The following is an 18819-nucleotide window of genomic DNA, read 5'->3' on the forward strand; positions in this document are numbered from 1 at the left end:
TTTTTTGATTGCATATTTCTATCAGTAAAGCATTTTTGAGCATATCTCCTAATGATTTTTTTAAAAAATTATATATACAATTGCTCTAAAACATTTTGTTTGAATAGAAAAAGTTAAATGAGAGATAAAAATGAAATTCATTATATTTTAAAATAACATACTAATTATGATGTCTTAAGGCTATTATTGGTTTATAGCTCAAGGAACAATATTCACTTAGGGACGTATTTCATTACTAATGATATTGGCTATAAATCCATATTTCAAATTTTCTTTTTTTATATATAATTTCAAAAATTTGTTGACACGCCATCAGATCTGAAAAGATCATCCTTGTGTTTGCCTTGATTTGAAGCTGATGAAGACCTTGAACTGATATTAGCAGAAATGTCAGCCCTGTCATTTTCTTGTTTTAATCTGTGCTTATTTTATGAATATTATTTGCAATCCATGGACCTTTTCCAACAAAAACCTTTCATGAGGTTTGTCCATTTTGTGGAATTTATAACATCTAGTTTTTATTAACTAATTGTTACCTTCACTTAAGGAGAGACAGATAAACCGATTTAACACAATTATTAGAAAGTAAAGCAGCCACTGTACATCTTTTCTTCCTTGTGCAAATTTCACTCTTCCCTTGGGACACATACATCACTGTCTGACATCTGGCCTAGGAAGAGATACCAGAGACACTCCTCCCTCCCCCTTCGAGGTATATGCACCCCCTATTGAAAACCCTTGGTCCCTGTCTTTATCCCAGAGCACTGGATTACCCATTACCTTGAATTGTTCTATTTCATCTGTGCCTCTCTTATTTTCCCACATTTATTAAAAATTCTTTGGAAGCAGAGATGACCATGTAGTTTGTTTCTGCTGATGAATTGCTAACATACTTTAGCCCTTTCTTCTTTATGCATGACCTTACTTTCATGTGGTTTGAGTTAGGGGAAACTAGGGTCCAAAGTTTATTTGAGTGTCCAGTATTTCTATATTTGATGTGTGTGAACAAAACATGAGTCTTGGCACAAACACCTCTTATTGTTCCTCTTTGAATTTTTCCAATTTACATCTCTTTTCAAGTTAACCTTACTCCCCCTTAAAAGCACTACAGATTTCTCACTTACTAGATTTAATTAGAATGTTCTATTCTTGTATGCTGTCAGTCTCCCCTCTTCCTCTCTTCCTCACCCCTTACCCCCACCCCAGCTCCTCCTGCAGTACTGAATGTCTCACCTGTGACAGTGACCAAAAAAATAAAGCTGGGAAAATACGTTTGGTTTAGTATCCCCTCCCCAAGATATCTATTTAGACATAGCACTTTCTGTTCAGTCTATTTGAAAATGCCATCTCTTGGCCTGGGTGTCAGCATCAGCCCCTAGCAACATTTGGTATGATAATTCGAGATGAACCCACCTGTGCCCTTTGGTGGGTGCAGAAGTGAAATATGGTCACTTTTCAAGTCACCGGTAATGACCGACAACAATTGGAAGGCCCCTTCTCATGGTGACGTGGGCTCTTGTGCTGGTTCCTTCTACCCGTAATGATATAGAAACGTGGACAAGTCCCTCCACTGGTCTATATATTTCAATGTAGATAAAAATCTACCCACTTTATAGGTTTCTTTTGAGTATTGTTAAGAAGTGGTGGGGTAAGCCTACTTTGAAAAAGTATAAGGTATAATTCCAATTCAGGATGTCATAATGAATGTCTTATCTTTTGCAAAGATTCTTCCATTCTTCTCTGTTAGACCTGGGCTATAGACAGTACTTAAGTTTTTCTCCAGGAAGAGGGGACATGAATCGGGGAATTGTTCCTTTTTAAATCTGTGCTTATAGAGTGATTTAATGCATGGGAAAACCATTGATAGCTCAGAGTGGCATTTGAGACTAGATTGAAACTGGTGGGGGTGGGGGGAAAGCATAGCCCCCTACATTTTTGTTTTCTTTTTCTTTTTATTTGTCATCATCTAGTAACCTATTCTTTAGCAGTTTTCTTATGCTTACTAGCACTGTATATTGGCAGTGTGGTAATTAACCATGTATATCCATGTGGTTAATTCTTTATTCATCAGTTAATTCAGCAGCATTTATTAAACATTTATCATGTGTTAGGAATTATTGAGGGCACTGGGGAGAAAAATATCCACAAGACACATTTCCTGTCCTTATTAAGGAGCTCCGGTTCACGATTTTTGCAGTTCCTAATAATTGAATAAATATACTAAACTGCTTTCCCCCTAAAGGCTAGATAGACTCTTACAAAAATCAAGTTATCTGGCTATGTGTCCTAGTTGAGGTTTGGATTGTACAGTGCATGAAGGAGTTCAGTTTTTTTGGATACCCTGGAAAGCAAGCCTCTTTTAAATCGTTCCAGCTCTCACTCATTCTGCTATTTTCTTGGTGCCACATCAATTAGCTAGGAACTTTCCCCAAGAAAACCCCATTGCATCACGAAATTAAGAGGTAATCAGCATGTGGACTAATAGGTCAATCCTCCCTAGATTGGGTCTATGGCATAAGGGGATGGGGGTGAGAGAATTGCTTGAGAATCTCTGATTTATATTTCATAGTGGGAAATTGCTTATAACCCTTAGAATTATATCTTATAAAATATGGTACTTCTAATTTCAAAACATTTATTCTAGTCTCAAACAACTTTATGACAGGAGCATTTATTTTGCCTGCTTATTTTATCATGGAGGAGCTGAGGTATTGATGTAATAAATGATTATCCATTGTCTGAAACTCCTAAGTATACTGAAGTTTCAGTAAAATTATTAAGAAGTAGAATTCTTAGCACAGAAATTATTCTGTGATAACATTTTACCTATCATTTGTAGCCTGAATTTCATGCTCTGTCATTCCATATCATGCCATGTCATGTTAATTCATTTATTTTCATTTTTTTCTATCAGCAATATTTATAGAGCTCTATCTTATGCAAGGGAGTGTCTTAATGGTGGAGAAATGAGCATGGCATGTTCCTTGAGCTCAAGGAACTTGCAATCTACTGTCTATGCTTTACTGATACGCCCAACTCTTACTTGCATTCAGCAAAAGCACCTATAATTTTTGGCACAGTTACACTTATTCACAGTGGTGGTGGATTTCAGAGTCCAAAATCAATAGTAATGGTGAATGTCCAGTGACAGTGGGGCCAGCGGTGGTAACAGAAATTGTCCAGAAGAGGCAGCATCAGCAAAGTATCCTACATAACACTACCTTGCTTGTATTTTTTGAGCTTGGTCACACCTTCCCTGTCAATTCTCTATCATACCCAATATCCTTCCCAAAATTATTTCTTTAGGTTAGCCAGCATTAGTTTCTGTTGAGTGAGACCAACAACTTTGAACCTTCCAAGAAATTATATATATCTGAAGAAATACATCTATTTAAAGAAGTATACACATATATATGAGCAAAAGAAAGATTTCTTTCCAAAGAATGATTCAAATACAAACATTTAAAGTCTAGGTTTCCATGGCCAGTCACACACAGGAGCCACCCACGTCGCCCTTCCACACTGTTTCCCTGAGCCATCAACACGACCCTCCTTGCTCTGTCCCCATTTAATCTCAGGCTCTCCCATGCTGTACTCGGTTCGTACTCAGAAGAGTCAAGATAGAGAAATGCTACTGGAAACAGTGATTACTATCACATGAGCTGATGCCCTCCTTCCTGATAGCAAAACATTGCCAATCTAGTTTGAAAAGCTGGGCTCTGGAAGTTACACATTATGTCTATCACGAGATATATCAGGCTAGAGCATTAATTTTTAAAATATTTCTGTTTTGTTTTGTTTTGTCTTAAAGATGCCCAAGGGATTCTAATGTAAGGCCAGAGGCCAGTTTGGGAACCACTGAGATAAAGAAACAGAAATATTAATACAAAATAGTTGATTTGATCAAAGTTTAAGGCAAGGAAGAGAAAACTGGGATCTATTAAAGTAGAAATTCAAAATATAGAAAAACCCTTAAAAACTTATCTTCATAAATCATGACCCTCTTATTATAGGCAGAGCAAAAGCCATTAGCTAAAACCATTGATTTCCCCAATCCATTCCTAATAACTGTTTTTGCTTTCTTTGTTCTGCCAAAAATGTCCTACACAGTGCTGTATGCAGAGAAGCAGCTACTTAGGTAACATCAGGACTTTGAGCCTTATCATATTTTGGTCTCTCTGTTTCTAGGATTCTTTTCCATTCACTTTTGGAAAATATTCAACTGCTTGTTCTTCACAGTCAGTCTCATTTGCAGGTGGACAGACCACTTAAGGCACATGCATTCCAACTGGACAGCTTTGGGCAGCCCTGGACATCTTCAGATGTGCTGAATTCAGAGCCACAGTTCTTTTCTTCAAGGATCCCACCATAAGGGCAAGGCCTGCATGTACATCTCTAGAATTCTTTTGCTGCTTCTTATTTTTTTACTGTTGGAGAAAGGATTCCAAAACTCTGGATGAATGCTTATAACTCCATGCTTATAACCCACATCTGCATGCACACACACAACCACCTCGATTGTTTGTGAATTCCCATCAAGAACAGAACTATTTAAAAATTGTACTGAAGAGCAATTTTATAGCATAATTATAATATATTGCATAATGTGGATAAGCTTTTGTTCTCATTGTGATATTAGCCTTGGAGATCTCCCTTTTCACCTCCCCCTTTCCACATTGACTGAATTAAGCACATCCAACCCTTAAAGGTTGTTTTTCCTTCAAAGAACAAAAATGATACTTTAAGGTGAAGTGCATAAGATGTGATGGGTAGGAGAGAAATTTTAGTATGTGACTCACCTCTTTATTGTGGCAAAGCTAATTTTTTACTCTGCTGAAAAACTTTCTTCTTAGGATTTTGTTGGGGGAGGAGGGAAGAAAAATAAAGGATTCCAAAGCTCTGGACAGAGCACTAGGTGGCAGGTTCACTAATTCATTCATGTACTAGCGCAAGTGGAAAGCAAACCAGAGGTTTCAGTTCACTTATCTTTAGAATGATAGACAGCAGATGACCTCTAGGTCTCTTAGGGGAGGGAGCTAAGAAAAGGGCTAGAAACCAACTTTTTGTGGATCTTGAAAGTGAAAAGTTCTGGTTCACTTTGGATTCAGTGTTTTAATAATTGGGATAAAAGATTTTAGACTGCTAATATTTCCAAATTCTGCCGCTATTTTTTGTTAAATGAAAGTACCCAATTTTATTATCTGGTCACAACTAGTAGCTCTTAAAATGAAATAAGAAGAGTGAAGGCCCAAATGTGTCTGCTGTAAGGGCCCACAATCCAGGCCCTCATTTTTTAAATAAGTACTTCCTGAGAGAAACCTTAGCATATTTATTCTTTTGTTTCTGGCTCATTCTGCACAGCCCAAGGTTTATCAGATTCATTGTGTGCCTTTCAACGTCCTCCATTTTGCAGCCACACCAACTTCCATCATGTAAATGTGGCATCATTTGCCACTGTGCTTCTCAATCATACATATCCTTCACCTCTCTCCATCTTTTTGGTATCATGGGTAACGTCCAAAATAAACAAACCATGTCTTACCATAAAAAAAAAAAAGAGTGAAGGCATCCAAATGTACTATAAATCATGTGGCACTAGAGAGTGGGATAACGCATAAATAACACCTGAAGCGTCTCTTTCTCTAAGTAGTGGATTTTGAAGGAGGTTCTTTTCCCCTCATCCATACCTAAGAGGTCATCATAGAGTTGGTAAAACATGCAGTGTTTTATTGGCAGTCGGATGATCAGGAGTTGTCACTATCCATGAGCTAAATTACGTGCTGATACTGATTTCTTCACTTATCTTCTTCTCTGAGTGATGAGGATTTAGATCGTTCTCACTAGCTTCCTACTCTCCAACCCTTTTCCAATTTTTGGTAACACAGCTATTGACATTTTTTCTTTTTTTTTGGCATGGGCAGTGTCATGGTCAGCTTCATGTGTCAACTTGGCCAAGTGGTGGTACCTGTTTATCTGTTTGGGCAAGTGCTGGCCTGTCTGTTGCAATGAGGACATTTCATAGAATTAGATCATGATCACATCAGCTGCATCCACAGCTGATTTCATTTGTAATCAACCAAGTGTCTTCTGCAATGAGTGACGCTCAATCTAATCACTGGAAGCCTTTTAAGGAGGATTCAGAAGAGACAAGCTCTTCTTCCTGCTTCGGCTGGTGAGCCTCTCCTCTGGAGTTCATCCAGACCCTCCATCGGAATCGTTAGCTTCACAGCCTGCCCTGTGGATTTTGGACTCTGTGTTCCCATGGTCACATGAGACACTTTTATAAATTTTATATTTGCAAGTGTTCCCTGCTGATTCTGTTTCTCTAGAGAACCCTAACTAATACATCTTGATAACAGGAGTGGTTCTTAAGAAACAGAATCTTAAAAATGGGTTTTTATGAATGGCTTTCTACTCTGACTGGACTCAAAGGCACTAAGGACTCTAATTCCCATAATCAGAATGACACTCCCAATCCATGGAGTAAGTTGGCAGAAGAGATAGTCAAAATATCACCATTCAATTCTACTAATGCTTTGCTTGTAAAAAGCCAGGCTCTGGGGGATAATGTTTTTTATTTTAATGATCAAATGGATAAGATGACCCATTCTGTGATACCAGTCAGCCTCTTTCCCTAGCAACTCCTGTCATTGTCCAACAGGCTCATGAACAAAGTGGTCATGGTGGTAGAGATGGAGGTTATGCCTGGGATCAGTAACATGGACTTCCTCTCAACAAGGCTGACTTGGCTACAGCCGCTGCTGAATGCCAATCTGCCAGCAGCAGAGACCTACACTCAGCCCCCGATATGGCACCATTCCCCGAGGTGACCAGCCAGCTACATGGTGGCAGGTTGATTACATTGGACCACTCCCTTCATGGAAGGGGCAGTGATTTGTTCTAACTGGAATAGACACATACTCTGGATATGGGTTTGCTTTCCCTGTACACAATGCTTCTGCCAAAACTACCATCTGTGGGCTTATAGAATGCCTTATCCATTGTCATGCTATTCTACACAGCATTGCTTCTGATCAGGGAACACACTTCACAGCAAATGAAGCGCAAGAATGGGCACATGCTCATGGAATTCTCTGGTCTTACCATGTTCCCCATCATCCAGAAGCAGCTGGATTGATAGAACAGTGGAATGGCCTTTTGAAAACTCAGTTACAGTGCCAACTAGGTGGCAACACCTTGAAAGGCTGGGGTAATGTTCTCCAGGAAGCTGTATATGCTCTGAATCAGTGTCCACTGTATGGTGTTGTATCTCCCACAGCCAGGATCCATGGGTTCAGTGTCCACTGTATGGTGCTGTATCTCCCATAGCCAGGATCCATGGGTCCAGGAACCAAGGGGTGGAAATGGTAGTGGCACCATTCACTATTACACCTAGTGGTCCACTAGGAAAATTCTGCTTCCTGTTCCTGTGACCCTGAGCTCTGCTGGTCTACAGGTTTTAAGTTCCAAAAGGGGTTGTGCTTCCATCAGGAGAAACAACACTGATTCCATCGAACTGGAATCTAAGACTGCCGCCTGGTCACTTTGGGCTACTCATGCCCCTGGATCAACAAGCCAAGAAGGGGATTGCATTATTGTCTGGGGTGATTGACCCTGACTATCAGGGGGAAATAAGACTGCCACTATACAATGGAGGTAAAGAAGAGTTTTCTTGGAATATAGGAGATCCCCTAGGGTGTCTTTTAGTACTACCATGCCCTGTGATTAAAATTAATGGAAAACTGCAACAGCCCAATCCAGGCAGGACTACCAATGGGTCTGAAACTTAAGGAATGAAGGTTTGGGTCACCCCACCAAGCAAAGAACCATGGCCAGCTGAAGTGCTTGCTGAGGGTAAAGGGAACATGGAATGGGTAGTGGAAGAAGGTAGTGATAAAAATGAACTACGACCATGTGATTAGTTACAGAAACGAGGACTGTGATGTTGTTTTGTTCCTATTATACTATTTAAGTTGTAAGATATCAACTTTAAGAATGAATATTACCCAAGGACTTACACCCTATTCTGGATAGAGTTACTGTGTTTCCAGTTATATGCAGAACAGTTGAGTATTGTTAGGTGAAAGGAAAAAATGTGTGCTTTAATGTTTTTCATTTAGAAATTAGGTATGGTTTAAGGTGATATATATAGCTGCCAAGTCGACAAGGGGTGGGCTGTCATGGCCAGCTTTATTTGTCAGCTTGGCCAAGTGGTGGTACCTGTTTGTCTGATTGGGCAAGTGCCGGCCTGTCTGTTGCAATGAGGACATTTCATAGAGTTAGATCATGATCACATCAGCTGCATCCACACCTGATTCCATTCGTAATCAGCCAAGGGGAGTGTCTTCTGCAATGAATGATGCTCAGTCTAATCACTGGAAGCCTTTTAAGGAGGATTCAGAAGAGACAGGCTCTTCTTTCTGCTTTGGCTGGCGAGCCTCTCCTCTGGAGTTCATCCAGACCCTCCATTGGAATCATCGGCTCCACAGCCTGCCCTGCGGATTTTGCACTCTGCATTTCCGTGGTCATGTGAGACACTTCTAAAAATTCTATATTTGTGAGTGTTCCCTGTTGATTCTGTTTCTCTAGAGAACCCTAACTAATACAGGCAGGCACCAGGAATCCAACCCAGGTCTCTGGCTTGGCAGGCAAGAATTCTGCCACTGAGCCACTGTTGCACCACCCTAAAACTATTGACTTTTGTTCATCTCTTCATTACTCTTATAACATCAATTGTTAGAATTTTGTCTCTTTTTCTTGATCTATGAAACCATGGACCTCTGAAGTGGTCATACTATCAAATTTTCCAACCAAGCCCTACACAAGATTCACTTGCTCTCCCCTCTCTGCTGTTTTTCCATGTCTGTCCACCACTTCCTCCAACACACTATATGAAGATGTCCTTATCCTTGAAGACTTTAACTAAAATTTAAATGGTGGCCATCTCTTTAATCATTCTTACTCCATGCATGAACAGTACTAATGCAACCTTAATTTTCATGTGCTTATCTGTATCCTTTACAGTGCAATCTGTTCTGGTCCTTCCTACCTAACCTGATAAACTTTTAGAAGGCAGACACTCTCGTTATTTTTTTACCTTCCAAAGAAAGCTAGTACAGAGAGAGTTCTGCACTAAAGAGTACTTAAGTACGTGTTGCTAATAAATTAGAAAGAGTAAAGAGATATGTTCCCATCCCCAAACTACTGTTGATAATTTTGAAGTGTCAGTCTCAAGTCATGGTTTAGAAAGTAAATGAAATTCTTTCCAACCTCCAAGAGCACTTCTGTTCACCTTGAGGAAGTGTTAATTAATGGATGTCTAGTGTGTCTCCACCATCCCTTGAGAGTTAACACTTATCTTGGCAGTAAACCAATCAGTTGGCATTCACCCTTATGAGGATTAGATAAGGGCCAGGTGTTTTCCAGACATTTTTCGGATGTGGATTTGTTTTTTGTGTTGTTCAATTAAGGTTTGATGGTACTTTATTTCTGATCCTATTTTTGATCCAGATAGAAAAAAGTAAGGAGCATAGACTGGAAAGGATTCTGGAGGGAGAAGGAAATCAATTGATGGTGGAATCTTACTGTGGTTCTGTCCTTGCTCTGATATGTTAAGGAGCCACTTAAAGATATTGGAAGGTTAGGAATCCTCTCCTGGGATGCAGAGTAGACATAGCATACTCAGGTGGCAAAATCAGTTTCCCCATTTTTTTGATCTCTCAACTAATTACCTCTCATGCACTCTTTGGTAAAGTTAATTACAAAGAACTGAAAGCCTACAGAGTCTGAAATGTCATCTTTAAAATCATCAAATAAAGATTAAATTAAACTCAATGCAATTCTTGAAAAGTGGCAATCTATTTGGTTAAGAGAAAACCTCCCACTTCCTATTGAATATGGCAGAGCATAAATCTTATTTATCAGTTCAGAAAGGAAGTTACTCCTTCTCCATCCTCTACACTGAATTGGCTGCTTCCAGGTCAGCCATATGATGATGGTTCACAGCCGTTCTACAGTGACCCCAACTCAGTTCTCCTGAAATTGGGGCCTTGCTGCAGCCAGCCCTTAGAATATGCTCTCAGTTCAAATGGGAGTAATGTGGACTGGTTGCTGTGAGGAGGAATTCAAATTTCATGGTAATATAAAAGCCCCTGCCCTCCATCACTCCCCCACTTCCCCACCAAAGCTAAAAGCAATTCCCATGCACTGAACAGAATTCTACTGGGCACATATATATTAGCTTTATGTATAAATATCAGCCTTGAAGTTTCCAGGGTGGTAAAAACCCAGCCTGACCACAGCCACAGCCACCAGCTACATAAAGGGATGTGGTTATGGTTGGCAGATAGGGACTTCTGAAAATACATGCAGCATTTGTCGAGTCTGAAACTGCCTATTTGAAAACATTTTCTGGTAAGTGCCAGAGAAAGCATCAGGTGGGCGGTAGAGAGGTACAGACTTACTATTGCCTTAGGAAACCTGAGTACATCTCCCTAATAACAAGGGTATTTTTTGACTTCTTGTTGGCCATCTGTCTATCTTAATATTTATCTGAAATACAAGCATGCCAAAGGAAGAGAAAGTCTTTAAAACGCTATTTGGCTTTCTATCTCAAAGCCTTAAATATCTCATACTACTGAGGCCAAAAGAACCATTTCCTCACAGTTCTCTGCCTTGTCTGCAGCCCAGGCTCTGTGAAAGGTATCATCTGGAGGGCGCTAACTGATCAGGGCCCTGGGCTCTGCTCTCCCTGGTTTCGCTGTGATTGCCCAGGTTGCCTTAAAAATAATCGCTTCTTCTAGTGTGGCGTGGATTTGCAGGTCTGGTGTCCATAAAGTCAATTTTCATTTTAAAATCCGGTTGGAGCCAATCTCATTAATCAGTCAAGACCTTCTTTTCACACTTGCCTTGGGACACAAAGGGAACCTAGTTATGAGCTGTTAATTAGCTATTAGGGGACTGGGAAACTTCCAAGTGGCCATTATTCACACTGTTTGAGGCTAATACTTATTTAATTAGAACTATTCCTTTCCTGTCATAAATCCCTAGTTAAAATAAATTTAGCTTGAAATGTCATCTCAGATTAAATGCAACTAGCTGTTAATTCAAAGTCTGTTGATTTTTTCTTTTATGGGACAAATGTTTCATGCAATTGCTGCAGTCCTGCCAAGCCAAGCACAGTGAGACTAGGAACTAATAGAAACTCCCATTTAGGGGATGTGTATGTATGTATGTGTGTATGTATGTAGATGGGAAATAAGAATGTTGATGAAAAGAAAAGTGGTCTCCTGTTGGTCGTATAATACTCACCCATAAACTGTCGTCTTTTTTCCCTTATGCTTTTCTTTATGAGTTTTCTTTAATATTAAAGAAGTTGTAGGTTTAGAAAAACCATGCAGAAAATACAGTTCCCATATCTGCAGCAATGTATTGAGATTCCCCCTTGTGATGGTCAGGTTCATGTGTCAACATGGCCAAGTGGTGCCCAGTTGTCTGGTCAGGTAAGTGCTGGCCTGTCTGATGCTATGAGGACAGTTCATGGGCTTAAATCATTACCACCTTAGGCTGCACCTTTTGGGAGTGTCTTCTGCAATGACAGTCACTCCTGTTTCAGCCAGCCAGCCTCTCCTGAGAGTTCGCTGAGGACCTTCTTTGGAGCTGCCAATTCGTTGCCTGCCCTACAGACCCTGGATTCTCACATTCCCACGGTTGCATGAGATACTTTTATAAATTTTATATTTATAGATATCTCTTACTGATTCTGTTTCTCTAGAGAACCCTAGCTAATGCAGCCCCCCCCTCCTTTTTATTAACACCTTGCAATGGGGCAAACTTTATTACAATTGATGAAGAAATATTGCAACTGTGCTATTTACTATAGTCCATAGTTTACATTAGGGTTCATTCTGTGCTGTATAGTCTTAATTTCTTTTTTTCAATTTTTATTCCAGTAACATATAAACAACCTAAAATTCCCCCTTTTAACCATATTTAAATATACAGTTCAGTGGTGTTAATTACATTTACAATGCTGTGCCACCATCGTCACCGTCCATTACTAAAACTTTTCTATCGTCAATTTAGCATTGTCTCGCTTTTCCCTATACCCTACCCCTGCCCCTGGTAATCTATATTATAGTTTCTAACTCCACAAATTTGCTTATTCTAATTATTTCATATCAGTGAGCTCATATAAAACATTTGTCCTTTTGTGTCTGGCTTATTTCAGTCAACATGATAACTTCAAAGTTCATGGATGTCATCACATGTATCAGAACTTCATTCTTTTTTATGGCCGAGTATATACCATATTTTGTTGACCCACTTATCTATTGATGGACACTTGGACTGCCTCCATTTTTGGCAATTATGAATAATGCCGCTATGAACATCAATGCATTTCGGTAGTCTCTTGAAAACTTTGATAAGGCCCCAATATTTGATTGAGGTGGGGAAGAATGAGAAGGAATGGGACAGAGCAACATTATCCTTACTTACAGACACTCACATTTATATATATATCTTATTACATGGTTACAGATTCTTAAAACCAGAATCAGTTGAGGCACTTCGGGAATAGAGTTCATACTGACTGAAGTTTTTAGCTAGACAGATGTTCAGCAGAAAGCTTTTTGTTTCTGTTATTGAAATTTTGTAAAGAAATGCCCATATTTTCCTCTCATTTCAGTTATTTATTGCTGTATAACAAACTACAACAAAACACAATAGCTTAAAGCAGCTACCATTGTTTAAATTCATGATACCAAATAGTTTTGATTGATGAATTTGGGCAGAGTTCAGCTGGGCAGTTCTTTACCTCAGTATGTCTCCATATGGCATCTGCTTGAATGTACTTGACTATATTCACGAACGCTTTATCACATATCTGGCATCTCCGTGCTACTCTGCAGGATATCACTGTCTCTCTCACCTTGGCTAGCTTGGGCTTCTTCATGGCATGATAGCCTCTAAGTGGTTGGATGTCTTACAAAATTGCTGGGTGTGCTGGCTTGAAAGGATCATGTACCCTAGAAAAGCCATGTTTTAATCCCGATCCATTTGTGAAGGAAGCCTTTTCTTTTCTTTTCTTTTTAACATGGGCAGGCACCCGCAAGGAAGCCTTTCCTTTCAATCCCCATTTGAACTGTATGCTGGAAACTTGATTAGATTATCTCCAGGAAGCCGTGGCCCGCCCATTCCAGGTGGTCTTGATTAGTTTACTGGAATCCTTTAAAAGAGGAAACATTTTGGAGAGAGTCCCTTTAGAATGAGGAGAGCCCTTTGGAGATTAAGAAGGAAAACGCCCCTGGGGGACCTTCATGAAACAAGAAACCTGGAGAGAAAGCTAGTGGATGTTTCCAAGTTTGCCATGTGCCTTTCCAGTTGAGAGAGAAACTCTGAACTTAATCGGCCTTTCTTCAGTGAAGGCAACCTCTTGTTGGTGCCTTAATTTGGACATTTTAATAGACTTGCTTTATTGGGACATTTTCATGTCCTTAGAACTGTAATTTACAGTTTTCAAAAGCCATTGCATTTCTGGTATATTGTATTCTGGTAGCTTTCAAACTAGAACGCCGGTTTCCAAGAAGGACTGTACCCAACCCCCATGATGGATGTTGTAAATCTCTTATGGCCCAGGCTTGAAGGTTCCCAGGTGTCACTCACTACGTTGATTGGTTAAAATAGGTTGCATGTTCCAGTCACATTCAAGGGAAGGGGAAATTTATTCTACCTTTCAATGGTCTCCCAATGGCAAGTAATTTGTGGCCATATTTAATACACCACACAAAATTTATCAGATCCACAACCTGACTATCGCTTGTTGATTGAGAGTTGTGTGGTGCCTCCACACTATCTTTCAACATGGGGAGAATGGTTGTGTAGTTCTGCAGATGCAGGTGTGACAAACCCCAGCATCAGTTAAAGATGTGTTCAGCTGTATAAAACAGAAAGTCTTACTTAAATCTGCTAAAATAATATGAAAATTTATTTGCTCGAAAGGCAGGAGTCCAGAGGTGGAGGTTTGCCTTCAGGGTCTATTGATCCAATGCCTCAGTGAGGTCTTTAGGACCTCTCATTATTCCCTCCTTTCTTCTGTGATGTTCCCAGGATTGACTTTATCCTAAGCAATTTTTGGCATGGTAGGAAGAGTGCCAGTATTAGTTGTGGCTGTTTGATCCCTTGTTCACTTTTGGTGGGCAAGGGACAAATTGGCGGACAAGAGACAAACTGTTTGTGGTTCTCTCTTAAGAGCAAGAAAGAAGCTTCCAGAGGATGCCATCCAATCTTTCTTCATATCTTATTGGCCAGATATGGGTACATGCCCATTTCTGAACCAATCAGTGACAAGAGGATTGGAGCTATTTTGTATCAATCTAGTCCATCCTGGATCTGAGGGTGGGATGAGCATTCCCTGAGACATGGGCTATATACACTAAAAACAAAATTGAGGTAATATTAGGAAAAAAGAAGGTGGTGGTAGATTTTGGATAAGCAACCAAGAATGTCAATGCATTGCTTTAAAAACAAATCATGGTGGCAATTTATTTTCCTAAGATAGAAAATAAAAATTCCTTTGAATTGAAAATTCCATTTATGGAGCAATTATTATAGAATTGATCTGATAGAGACAAGTATGGTCAGAATCCTGTTTCTATACTGAGAACAGAAACTTCTCCCTAAAAATCTCTGTTTTCTTTCCCTAAAATTGACATAACAGTATGTGCTTCTTAGGCTCAGGATTAAAAAGTGATAATGTATGCATGTCAAGACAGAAAAAATAGCCCTATGGCCCTCTTAGTAGACAGTGAGGGTATTTTTGAAGGACTAGAGAAAGAAGGGTTGTAGAACGAAGTATACTTTCAAGGGCAGAATATAAACATATTTGAAAGCCAAAAATGTAAACTTTTGTAACGAAGAACCATCTGGAGTGGGGAAGGGCTGTGATACAGAGCTGGGGCAGATTCCTCTGGGTGTTTCCTCCCCCACAACATGTTTTTTAGAAGCGAAATCAGGTTACGAAGCATACCAAGGCAGCTTTAAAGGGGAAGTCACAAAAGGACAGGCTGCAGTTGGGGGGCGTTTATGTGTTGTGTGCTTATTGGAGAAGGGAGGCGGGAGAGCGCAGGCCCACTGATTTGACCTTGCTTTACGTGAATTAGATTGTTACCCTATGGCCTTACCTCCTCCAAACCTCCTGCCTCTTTGAGTCCCTACTCAGCCAGGGAAGCAGTGGAAATGCCCCAAAGCCAAAAGCTAGGCTCTGGGCCCATTCACCCCACCCAAAGGATGACTGTAGTTCTCTCTGACTCCCACTATTTCCCACCTCCTACAAACAATGCACAATCTCCCTTCGTCTCTCTCTCTACAAACAATTTCCTTTCCCTCTCCCTGTCTTAACACTGGCAAAGACTATACCATTAAAAGTATGTTTAAAAATTAAAATAAGAGTTTTTCAGGGAGGGAACTTTCCAACCAGATATTATTCAATCAGATTTTTGTTTTTTCATGTAAGTTACTTTTAGCCAATGTATTATTTGATGTTTTAGAAGAGGCAAAATTCAGGGGCAGTATCTTCTTCAAAGATGAAAAACAAGCCCCAGATGTTTCAAACAGCAGTTAGGAACCACAAAACACTTTTTAAAAATTTCCTCTTTTTTTTTTTTTCTTTTTGACTGTAGCCCAGACAATCTAGAAAAGTAACTGAAAAGAAATTCACTATAAAATAATAGAATTTTCGTGTTGCACATAGACCTAAGCATCACATTTTAAATATTTGAGGCAATTTATGGCATGTTTGGGGGAGACATTAAATCTGAAATGAATCCCAGAGACTGGCTAAATTAAAACAAAAGAAAGAAACATTTATGCAGGGATGTCAATCAGTGGCTGGTAATTTGCATGCATCAGATTTTTTTTTAATCCTCTACAAGACTATAAAGTAGGTATTAATAGCCTGTTTTATAGGTGAGAAATGTGGGGTTCAGAGAATTAATTGCAAATAGGTGGTAACTGATGAGTTATTTGTGTATTATACCCGGTTTCCGCTCATACAATAATCTTTTAAAAAAAGTTTTGTAAAAATCTGGATTCATTTCCTTGCATAAGGTAAATGAGGAAATGTTAGATTCTTGCTCCAACGCAGCACTTTACCCATAGGAAAGCATTGAAAAGGCTTCTTTTGGCTGGATTTCACCTCTGAAAACTTGAGGTTCCTTTAATTACTTTTCATGCCCATTAATATGATTATTGATCTCCATCCTGCCCTTTAGCCCTTCTGCAGGGATGTGGGATAGGGTAGAGTCTCTTGCAAATGTCAAGGGTTAGAGGAGCCTCATCAGAGCTCTCTTGGACTGGGAGAGCCACCATCTTCCAACCCTCTGTGCCATATCCCTTTGGAACCAGAGTACATTCTCTTATCAGACAACTTGGGGCTGCAATCAGGAGGCTCTTGCTTTCTCCCTGAAGATCATACTGCCAAATGCTTGCAGGTTGAAAAATAATTTTTCATTGAGTTGGTGTTATGAAACATCACACATATGCCTAAAAATGACTTTGCTGTGCTTATAAGGCAACGTACAAATGAGGTCACACTGGCTTATCCTGGCCGTTTGACAAGCTGTCAGAGGTGGAGTCGCAGAGTGAAGCAAGTAGGTGAGGTTCACTGGCAGGTTTCTTAGAGAATGTGGTTTTGAAAAAAGAGGAGGAACAGTGTGGTATAGATGTTTAAAATATTTTTTTCTGATTGATTGTAATTAAAAAGCAGCTGGGGAGGGTAAATGCTAAGGATGACCTATAAGGAAAATGAAGATTTTTTTTGTAATTAGGATTTGTAAAAAGTGATAAGAAGTCAAACTTGGGGTCTGCTGAATGTTGATCAAATGATTTCCTCTGCCTTCTTTCCTTCTGAGGATTACTTTGGGTGGCTATTACATACAGATACCTAAAGCAGGTGGCTGCACCTTGCCTAACTGGCACTGGGCTTAGCAGATGGGGAGTGAGGGGAGGTGTCTGTTGCAAATTAAAGAGAACTTTCAGCTACCTGAAGGACAGCCAACTTCTCTCGTAAACATTTCCTGTCTTCTCGTTACTTTCTCTTCTGTATTTATCTTGCTCACAGAGAGCAACTTACAAAAACCTTTTCAGAGTTCTGATTTTTAAATTTTAATCGTGAACTGAAGCTTGAAAGGAGATGAAGGAAACTCTTCAGTAGGCTTTGCTCTTGTTTATGCATTGTTTATGTTTACGAAGGATGAGGACCTCCCTCTGCCTGTGGCTATGGTAAGGTCAAATGCTACCGAAGCCCCTAGCCAAATTCCCAGTTCAGGAATGTTTCTGCAAGAACCAGAGATCCAACTATTGGAAATGAAAGCACCTAGGAAGATATGGCTCTGCTCTATCTCCCAATTTCCTGGGGGAGATGGTCCTAATTCAGTAATCACCCAATTCTAAATTGCAGACCTACATTTGATCATAAAGATAGGTGAGATATCTTGAGAACGTGTATGTAATGGCTGTATCTGCTTAGCTACATAAAAGGGATGAACTTTCTTCCTGTCTTTGCAATCTCTTTGGCAGATTGCCTGTGATGTACCACATTCTGGCTTAATGCTTATCTAGTAATAAAAGTGCTTTTCTTTCTCTTCTACCTTTGTGGAGAGGATTTCCGGGTCAGGAGAAGATCTTCTTTTTAATTGTATATCCCCAACCACTATCCAACAGGGTCCTTGAGGAACAAATCACGAGAGACTCTTTCTGGTAGAAAATGCTTTGAAAATAAGAATAAGAAATCCACCCTAGGTGCTGAATCCTGTTATTGGACAAAGGCAGTGGATTCTTTTTCCTGATGCGCCCAAGTGACCATTCGCCAGTCACTGGGGTTTCAAAGAGAGTTTAACATTAGGTGTGAAGTAGCAGATCAGATGGCCTATCAGCCCAAAAATCTGTCTCCCCAAACTGCAATCATTCTGATAGTTTTATAGTATTAAAAGATGGGCAGGTTTTAAGATAAGGAGCACAATAGCCCCTTATGAGGTAATTACAGGTGATCTAATTATTGAGCATGTGTGAATTGATGACATGCTTAGTCACAGAATGTGTGCAATAAAATGGCAGCCTTAATATGATGATGGGCATGATTTTTAGTATTATAATGAGGTTTAAGTGACTTACAGCTTAAAATCTAAGCTATGGCACATGTCAGGCAGGCCCATTTTGGTTGGATCCAGTTTTAGTTATTAAAATAACTTTGGACTTGGGGAGGGTCAGTTCTGGGCTGACACAAGACCCTTCATTAATAAACCTTAGGGGCTGTCTTTTGTGAATATGAGATAAGACAAGTAGTCAAAAAAAAAACAAGATTAAATGTGAAGGTTAGTCCAAGATTTTTACAATCACAGGATAAAGCCTACCTAATCAATATCAGACATCAAGACAGCTGGATTACATTTTGGAGATTTCAGATATTTCCCTCTGTCTACTCTAATATACCAGAAAGTAAAAAGGAATAGCTACATAATAGCTCAGTAATCATAATCATCCCTTAAATTCTAACTTCTAGGCTACAATTCTTGTGCTTAGTAAATTTTCATGGCAGCAGCTGGTTGCAAGAGAGTAGGAGTGAAAATGATTTGACTTTCTTGCCAGTGCGAACTATATAAAATAGCAAACCACACTGATCAACTAGTATGGAGTGAGGTAAAGCCCAGCTCTGCATAAATAAAAGCCCCAAGTCATAGGAAGGTGCTGTCTCCCACCTAATGGTGATTTCCTTTTACAACTTCCATGACAAATAATTATTAGCCTCTTCTGAAACAATTC

The 18819-nt window shown here is 39.6% G+C and overlaps 1 long non-coding RNA gene across 2 annotated transcripts in view; it reads left to right on the plus strand.

Annotated features, from left to right (window-relative positions):
- The window catches only part of LOC143655107 (uncharacterized), a 39395-nt gene that overhangs the window by 9589 nt on the left and 10987 nt on the right, over positions 1-18819 (plus strand). The window contains exon 3 of one of the 2 annotated variants that reach the window (XR_013162051.1): positions 4189-4222. The exons of the other annotated variant lie outside the window; for it this stretch is intronic. This is a non-coding gene — a long non-coding RNA (uncharacterized LOC143655107). Of the gene's footprint in view, positions 1-4188; positions 4223-18819 lie in introns of those variants that run through there. 2 annotated transcript variants of the gene reach the window in all.

The sequence above is a fragment of the Tamandua tetradactyla genome, chromosome 14, assembly GCF_023851605.1.
Source record: "Tamandua tetradactyla isolate mTamTet1 chromosome 14, mTamTet1.pri, whole genome shotgun sequence".
Lineage (NCBI taxonomy): Eukaryota > Metazoa > Chordata > Mammalia > Pilosa > Myrmecophagidae > Tamandua > Tamandua tetradactyla.